Consider the following 9,484-nt stretch of genomic DNA (forward strand, 5'->3'; position numbering starts at 1 on the left):
TTTATAAAGAAAAAACTGAGTTACAATGAGTTTAAGCAAATTACCCAAAGTCTCAATCATGCATGCAAAATCAGGCTTGGAATCCAGGCAGTGTGGCCCTGGGACCCCTGTTCTTGCCTGCTATCCATACTGCCTTGTGAGTACTTCCTTACATCATCATCTCAGTCATGAGAGAGAAACGGATCACCTGTGAGCAGGGGAGAAGCACTTGGAACACTGCTCTCTATGAAGGACTGGAAAAGGCCCACATCTGGCTTCCTCGGTCCTCTCTTCCTGCATGAGCCTCCATACATGCTGCTGCTGCTGCTGCTGCTGCTGCTGCTACTGGGAGGCCGTAGGCTTCTGGCTGGAGGGCAGACCCTGTCTATCTCTCTTTCTCTTGCTGAGCATGATCGCAGGTAGGTGGGCTACCTGTTATCAGCCCCTCTGAAAACCTAGATACCAGCAATACTCCTACTGAGAAGAAAGGATGGCAGGACCTCTGTTTGCTACTGCATTTCTAGGCACCAACCTGGGGCTCTGGGATGCTCTGGTTAAAATGCTTAGCCCCTGGTCCTATTGGTGATACTCAGATCAACCCCTATGGATGGCACTCCTGAGCTTCAGGACACGGCCAGCCTTTGGAACTCTCCTGAAGCCTAGGCTTCTCCTTTATTTCTAGTGAACTAACTCGAAAAGCACGAGTCTATACGCCTGTGATTTCAAGCTCTGGGTGTGTGCTTGTCTGAGGTATGGAGAAGCTTCCCAAAGAGACACATCAGTCAGTTATATTGGCCATTAAGGAATCTTCAGCACACTCAGTCACTGTAGCCTGAGAGGTAGGAAAGAGACTGAGAGACCAGTGTTCAAACAGCTCTTACATTTAGGTGGGTATCCCACAGGCTTAGACCTAAGGCCTGGGTAAGGCACAAAGGTGAGACAGAAAAACTCCACAGATTATGGTTTGTGTGATAAAGAAAGGGGCCAAAGCTCATATTTACATTTAAAACCAGGAAGACGGTAGCAGCTGGGTAAAGAACATAACTGAGGGTCAAGCAGTGGAAGAGAGGACATGTATTCTTGACCAGAGCAAGGGCATTCAGGACATAGGTGAGAAGTAGAGCCCAGAGAGACTTCCTGAGCTGTGGGGTGTCACCACCATCCCTGTTCAAGCACACACTGTTAGCCGGGCCTTGGTGGGAGAGTCATTGAAGAGGCAGAGTCAGCTAAAGGAACACTGAAATTATGTAGAGGGGCTCTAATAAACTTACGGAAAAAAGAAAAAGTAAAGTGAGCATTTCTGGTCTTACTTTCATTTATTTATTTATTTGAGAGAGGGTCTGGCTCTGTTGCCCAGGCTGGAGTGCATACTCCGCCTCCCGAGCTCAAACCATCCTCCCAGCTTGGCCTCCTGAGTAGCTGGGACTACAGGCGTGCACCACCATACCCGGGTAATTTTTGCATTTTTTTTGTAGAGATTTTTTCTACCATATTGCTCAGGCTGTCCTCAAACTCCTGGGATCAAGAGATACTCACACTTCCGCCTCCCACAGTGCTGAGATTACAGGTGTGAGCCACTGTGACCAGCCTATTTCTGTTTTTATATCTCCAGAACTCAAAAGACTTTTTACAGATTCTACTATACATGGATCACTACATTTCTTCATTTATTCAACAACTACATATTCAGAGCCTATTGTGCCAGATGTTAAAGTAATTTATGGCTGGGGTGAACCCAACAAGCCACAGTGCTCCTTTTGTTTCTTATGTAACTCTTGCAAAAACATTTTTTCCCTTGTCAGATACATCCATATTATCCATGCTATGAAGATATATTCTTCACATATTTACAACTTTTTGAATTTACATATATACTTTTATTTTTTATTTTTAACTTTTATTTTCGATTCAGAGGTCCACGTGCGAGTTTGTTACATAGGTAAACTCATGTCATGGAAGTTTGTCATACAGATTATTTCATCACCCAGGTACTAAGCCTAGCTCCCAATAGCTATTTTTTTCTGCTCCTCATCCTCCTCCCACCCTTGACCCTCAAGTAGGCCACAGTGTCTATTATTCCCTTCTTTGTGTCCATGTGTTCTCATCATTTGGCTGCCATTTGTAAGCAAGAACATGTAGTATTTGGTTTTCTGTTCCTGCATTAGTTTGCTAAGGATAATGGCCTCTAGCTCCATCCATGTTCCAGCAAAGAATATGATCTCATTCTTTTTTAATGGCTGTATAGTATTCTATGGTACATATGTACCACATTTTCTTTATCCAATCTTCCATTTTTGGGCATTTAGGTTGATTCCATGTCTTTGCTATTGTGAATAGTGCTGCAGTGAACATAGCTGTGCATGTGTCTCTATGTGAACAATTTCCATTCCTTTGGTTATATTCCCAGTAATGGGATTGCTTTGTAGAATGGTAGCTTTGATTTTAGCCCTTTGAAGAATCACCACATTGCTTTCCACAATGGTTGCACTAATTTATACTATATATATATAAAATAGCCATTCTGACTGATGTGAGATGGTATATTACTGTGCTTCTGATTTGCATTTCTCTATCAGTGTTATTGAGTTCTTTTTCATGTGCTTGTTTGGCCATATGTATGTCTTCTTTTGAAAAGGGTTTATGTCCTTTGCCCACTTTTTAATGGGGTTGTTTGTTTGTTGCTTGTAAATTTGTTTAAGTTCCTTGTAGACTCTGGAATTAGACCTTTGTCAGATGGGTAGAGTGCAAAAATTTTCTCCCATTCTGTAGATTGTCTGTTTACTCTGTTGATAGTTTCTTTTGCTGTGCAGAAGCTCTTTAGTTTAATTAGATCCAGTTTGTCAATTTTGGCTTTTGTTGCCATTGCTTTTGGCATCTTCATCATGAAATCTTTGCCAGTTCTTATGTCCAGGATAGTATTGCTTAAGTTGTCTTCCAGGGTTTTAATAGTTTTGGGTTTTACATTCAAGTATTTAATCCACCTTGAGTTGACTTTGTATATGGTGTAAGGAAAGGGTCCAGTTTCAATCCTCTGCACATGGCTAGCCAGTTATCCCAGCACCATTTATTGACTAAAGAATCCTTTCCCCATTGCTTATTTTTGTCAGTTTTGTTGAAGATCAAATGGTTGTAGGTGTGCGGCCTTGTTTCTGGGCTCTCTACTCCGTTCCATTGGTCTATGTGCCTATTTTTGTACAGTGCAAAACAGTACCATGCTGTTTTGGTTACTGTAGCACTGTAGTATAGTTTGAAGTCAGGTAATGTGATGCTGCCTGCTTAGTTCTTTTTGCTTAGGATTGCCTTGGCTATCTGGGCTCTTTCTTGGTTCCACATGAATTTTAACACAGTTTTTTCAATTCTGTGAAGAATGTCATTGGTAGTTTGATAGGAAGAGAATGAAATCTGTAAAAAGCTTTGGGCAGTATGGCCATTTAAATAATATTGATTCTATCCATAAGCATGCAATATTTTTCCATTTGCTTGAGTCATCTCTGATTCCTTCAGCCATGTTTTGTGATTCTCATTACACAGATCTTTCACCTCCTTGGTTAGCTGTATTCCTAGGTATTTTATTCTTTTTGTGGTGATTGTGAATGGGATTACACTCTTGATTTGGCTGTCAACTTGGCTGCTGTTCATGTATAGGAATGCTAGTGATTTTTGCCTATTAATTTTGTATCCTGAGACCTTGTTGAAGTTGTTTATCAGCTTAAGGAGCTTTGGGACTGAGACTATGGGATTTTCTAGACATAGAATCATGTAGTAATGCTTTTGAGTTGCTAGAAACACAGCAGAAAAAACTTTGAAAAAAATTAGTCAGTGTGAAACTGACTTTTTTATACTAAAGAGGCAATAATTTTTGTTCAAAGTTGCCTACAAGTCCATCTATCCATTCTATCCAGAGTTATGAATATGTGTATTTCCAAAAAGACCACTCTCCCAATTTTACTCAAAGTATTCTTCAGGTTTACAGGCTGGCCTCCCTGAAGCCTTCTTTCTTAACCTTCTTTTTTTGTTGTTTGCCATTTTGAATCCCTAATTGTCACTGCTCTGAGGGACCCATGATTCAGAACACTGTAGCAAACATAGATACGCCATTCATTATATGTCAGCATGACTTCACACTTAAAGGACAGTATCTTTCAAATAAAAGACAGTGCTGATTGCTCATATTGGAGTTGCCCATGAATACACTTACACGTATTTATTGAGAACCTGCTTAGGTGTATGGGCGACACCAAACTTTAAGTTTCAGTGGTGAAAGTCACTCCAGGTTGTTTGTCTCAGGAAATTTACATTAGAAAGTTTAGGAATTTGAATCAAGTCTAGTGAAAATCTCAAGGCCAATAAAACAATTGGGATCTCCAGTTCTGTGTCTTTTAGGAAGGCTCAAAACTGGCCAATGGGTATCTGGTAGACCAAGAAGAACAGAGCAAGGTGGATTCCACTAATGTGTATCACCAGCAATCATTTTTAAGGTATTCAACAGAAGGTCCCACATACTTAGGCATTCCACTGAAATGTGTTAATATTGATAATGATAAATATGTGGAGATTATTTTCCCTTGCACTTTCTCCTAGGACACTTCTCAAACATACCATATCATATTAAAAGTAGTCTGAAAGAGTATTTTAAAACAAGTTTCATTAAGGATACTACATGTGTTCAAACTTTACATTTTATTATATAACACAAAGCTTACATTGCACTCTCCCTGCTTCCTGCCCCTATAAAGTTATTCCATTAATTTATTTTCCCTTGATTGACTATCCCTATGCAGTAGAGATAAATCCTTTTAAAGCTACAACACTGTCTAACACACCAATATTATGGACCCTTATTATTCTCATTCACCATTGAAAAAGGGATGTCTAAACAGGCTAGCTAGATTTCCAAAAATGTCAGAAGACAATACTGGCAAAACCCAGCATAAAATCCATTCTTCTTCATTTTCAAACCATGAGCATTTACCACAATGCCAATATACATCTTAACGCTGGCACTAAACTTTTGTTTTACGTTAACCTTGGTCAGAAGTCATGGTTCCTAAAATCTTTTTGATTGACCAAGAAAATTACTCTGGAATCATGAGGCTTATGTTTTTCTAATATACCAACCAACCAACCAACCAACCAAAAATAACATGTGTTTCAGAGCTATCCTTTGAATGAACTTAGCCGTATCTCAGAATATTAATAATGAAGCGTAAATGTTTGATACGCAAAGAACATGATTATAGGAAGGAGAAAAAAACTGAGGAACACGTTAGTGACAAATAACTTTTCTTTTTCATTTTACAATAATGGGAAATAGCATCTAGATTCCTGCTGAACAGAGTGAGTCTGGAAAAGGGAGCATTAAGAGGTTGTATAAGTTTTCTAATGAAATCAGACGTCATTGCTTCAGGCCATGTTCTCTTCTTTTAGATCTGTACAAGGAGCCACCTATACATTGCCAGGTGAAATGTCTTTCAAGAACAAGGCTTCAGGCTGGTCCAGCTCTTTCACTTTCAGCTCTGAGTTCTATGACCAACAGGGGCTGTGTGATGCGTTGCAACTTTAGGGCTTCCCCTGTGGTTATGGGTTATGTAAAGTCCTGCTAATCCCTAGAGCTCAGCTTCTCTCCAACTGCTCCATTGCTCTTTCCTAGTGAGTCTGAGTTCCTCAGGGAGCGTCTGACTTTGCATATCTGCTGAAAATGATCATTTCTTGAAAGAGTCCATTTCACTTGGAGAGAGATCTGAATCTCTTGTATTCCTTCTTAGTCCTCTGAGTTACTAAATCTTGTCCCAAAAACATGCAGCGACAAGAAATTTGTCTTCTCATATTTTTTTTGCTGTTGCTGAGCTTCAAGCCCTCTTGTTTAATTTTGACACACACGTATATAAATATATAAAATATATACAACACATACATATAAAATAGACATATGATGTTCTTCAGGACTGTGCTCAATCTTTACAATTATTATATAATTTAATCTTATTTTATGCTTTCAGAAAACTCATTAACTAGGTTTTTAATCCCCATTTTACAGATGAGTAATCTGAGGCCCAAAATAAATGAAGTAATTTATTTAACATCAGAGAGCTTGGATGTAGCACACTGATCCAAGATTTCAGATTCCAGAGATTCTGTTGTTACTCTAAATGATACTACTTCCATTGGCTAGATCTGTAGACAGCATGTCTTGACCTTTATTTTTCTTCATGATATTTATCACTGACATTATATAACTCTGTCACTTAGGGTCATGTGACCTTAAGCAAGGCACTTCACTTGTTTGTGCCTCATCTGTAAAATGGGAATTATAATGATACCTACCTTAAAAGAGGGTTGTATCAAGGGAGTTGATGCATGTAAAACAATGAGAAGAATCTTTAGCCAATTGTAAGCATGATATAAGTGTCAATCATTATTAGTAGTAGTAGTCGTAGTACATTTATTTGTTTGGGGTTTATTATCTGTCTCCTACACAAGAAAGTAACCTTCTTAACAACAAAGACTTTGTTTTGTTTACTACTATATTCTCATTGCAAGAAGAGGGCTTAGCACATAGTAAGGGCTTAAGAATTATTTATTCAATGAATGAATGAATGCATAAATGACTTCAAGTCCTCATCATCCTTTTTCCATGACTTTTGGGATTTGGCTGCTAAAGTTCATGAGTGGGTGAACATAGTGTTTGATGTCACAGCTGCACACACTTGGTCCAGCACTCCCATATGCCTAGATACAAAGTGGGCGTCACTTGTATTCTTTGTTGTGCCTCATGCTGATGGCCTTTGCCCCTGATATCTTCTTCCCACAGGCCTCATGGATGGCTAAGCCATTCTCCATTTCCTTCAAGTTGTTCATTTCTCTTCATCTCATGAAAGTGAACCGGTCCTCAATTTCATTGCCATAAGGTCTCTTAGTAGGTGATGCCTAATTACTCTTTCCAATTAACATGCTATTCAAATTTGTCTAATGTTTCTTCCAGTTCTAAAATTTGATGACAACTGATCTGATGTGACTGTGTGATTGATGTGTGTGATGTGTGTGTGATGATATTGGTATATACAATACATGCTGTTTACCTCTGTCTAGTAACAAATGTCTACGTTTGTTACTAGAGTAAGCTTTAGGGGTAGAACTTGGTCTCAAAGCTCACGTCTTGGAAAAAAAGATCTGGTGCTGATAGAACCTTGATAAATCCCTTGTAATAGCACATGTTTTTGTTTCCCAGAAGTAGGGCAAGAGCTCTCTGGCTCATCCAATCAGCTTCTTCTCCTGACTTTAGTAGAGACACAGGCTTCATTACTGAGTTGGGGATTGAACTTCCCTCTGTCCTATGAAAAGTAGAAGATTTTCCTAAGAGAAACCTTCAGTGAGAGCAGAACAGAAAAAAAAGCAAAGAACTAACTGAAGGAGAGGGCAAGAAATCAGTGTAGTGTGTGGCAGCAGAAGGGAAGTGACAGGTCAAAGAAAATAGGAGAGAAAAAGAGAGAGCTACCCAAGTAAACAGGAAAAGGGGAGGAAATACAAGGCAAAAGCAGAGAGCAGGGGAATTGGCATGACAGGAAAGTGGTGAGACACAGAGGATTCCACTGGACAACAGAAAGCCCAACAGAGAAGAGTGGGCAAGGATAAAGAGACAGAAAACAAATGGATTAAGACATAGAGTAGCCATTGTCAGTTACCCGGGTAAGGAAAGATTGGTGGTCTAAATAAAATGCAGATTGTTCATTTACAATTCTGACAGTTTAAATTATTTATGGTATACCTTGGTGCCTCACTTAATCATATTAAATTACAGTTGTAATCTTATTAATTACTTGCAACCAGCTATCTCAATGTACCCTGTATAGAGGACAGCTTATCAAGGGGTAGAAGTACTATAGCTTCACTTTTAATCCAGTATCATCCAGTACACGAATTAGCCTTACATTGTTAGGATCTTCCTGATGGTGACTGGCTGAACCAACCATTATTCTTGATAATACAAGTACTGCTGTGCCCATTTACAGAAATGGAAGCAATTCTTTCCCAGAAAGTAAGATATGATTTAAATGCTTTGGCCTAATTAGCTGTGAAAAAGGACAAGGCCCAGGTAGGGCTTCAGGAAAAGGCAATTAACTTATGTGCATATGTCTCTCTCCATTCACATCACCCAGCCTAGTTCAAGTCATCAACATCTCTTCACTTGCATTGTTACAGTAGTCTCTTAGCCCCTTTTCCCACCTCCACCTTTGATCTCTCTCGTTTTCATGACGTCCAAAGTGAACTTTTAAAAATAACACCACACTATCTCTATTTAGACTTTTCAACAGTTTCCCATTGCACAAGGGATACATTACCACAAGGAATTACACCATCTTGCCCTTGCAAATGTCATCTTTATGTTCAACTGTGCTGATCTTCATTTTTCTCCTCACATGTGCAAATGCTTTCCCATCCCAGGGACTTCATGTTTGTTCTGCCCCAACACTAAAACACTCTTCCCTATTCTTCATCTGGCTAACCAATATTCATGCTTTCTGTCTCAGCATAAACAGTTTTCCTCAGACAAGATTTCCTGACTCCCAGCCTAGGCCATGCCACTATGTGATTTGTGCTCTCCATAAATTTTACTTCTTCTATATACATCAATTCACATAATTATACTTTAATACTTACTTGTGTAATTGTTTGTGTGCTATGACCCCCAGTTGGCTGTAAGTCCTATAAAGACAGAGGCCACATCCATCTTGCACATCCCTCTGTTCCAAGCACCTGTCATGGGTCCTATCAGCTGACAAGCACTCAATATATTGTATGAATAAGTAAAATTCTAATTTCCAACATCCTAGACTTGTTTACTGTCCCAAGGAGGCTGCTTAGGTAGAACACAAGCAACGCTTCCTATGCATGTATTTGCAGAGAGAAGAGAGAGAAGCACTTTTGCTTCTCCCACGTGTTACCATTCTGACCAGGCTTAGTGCCGAAGCACTGATGAGAGGGATGGAGACAGTGAGCCTGTGAGTGTCGTGTGCAGAACAGCATTTGCCTTTGTCCCCCATGAAAGTAATGTGATGCTCAGTGTCCACAGTCTTTTAATCTGGCTGCTGTAGGGTGAGAATTTGTGGTCCTTTTCTGTTAAGATGGAATCTTGCTGAAGGTCAGAATGTGGTTAGGATAAAAGAGTGGCATTACTAGCACTGTGTATAAAAGAAAGAATACAATTAGGATCTTTGTTTCTCTACCAACTTGACTCACTTTCTCCGCAGCAAGGCTCATATTATCTTTTCCTAGTGGAATTTAGAATGCAATGGCAGTCCTCTTCAGACAAGTCACCTGTCCCTTTTGCTTTATTCTGAAACAATGGAGTCCAAAATCTGTATTTCTTACTTAGTACAGTGACTAGCTTCTAACATTCCAGGATGGCTATCTCAAGGACTTTTGACTAAATGCTGTTTGGAGTGGTCTCTGGCAGGGCCAGATTCAGCATAATGTAGCTTCCTGTTGTCTTCCTATACTCCTGTAT

General features: G+C 39.6%; 1 pseudogene; it reads left to right on the top strand.

Moving 5' to 3' along the window:
* The first annotated feature begins 225 nt into the window (after nt 1–225).
* Nucleotides 226–9,071, top strand: LOC102145679 (uncharacterized; annotated as a pseudogene).
* Nucleotides 9,072–9,484: the final 413 nt, after the last annotated feature.

Source organism: Macaca fascicularis, chromosome 5, assembly GCF_037993035.2.
Source record: "Macaca fascicularis isolate 582-1 chromosome 5, T2T-MFA8v1.1".
Taxonomy (NCBI): Eukaryota; Metazoa; Chordata; class Mammalia; order Primates; family Cercopithecidae; genus Macaca; species Macaca fascicularis.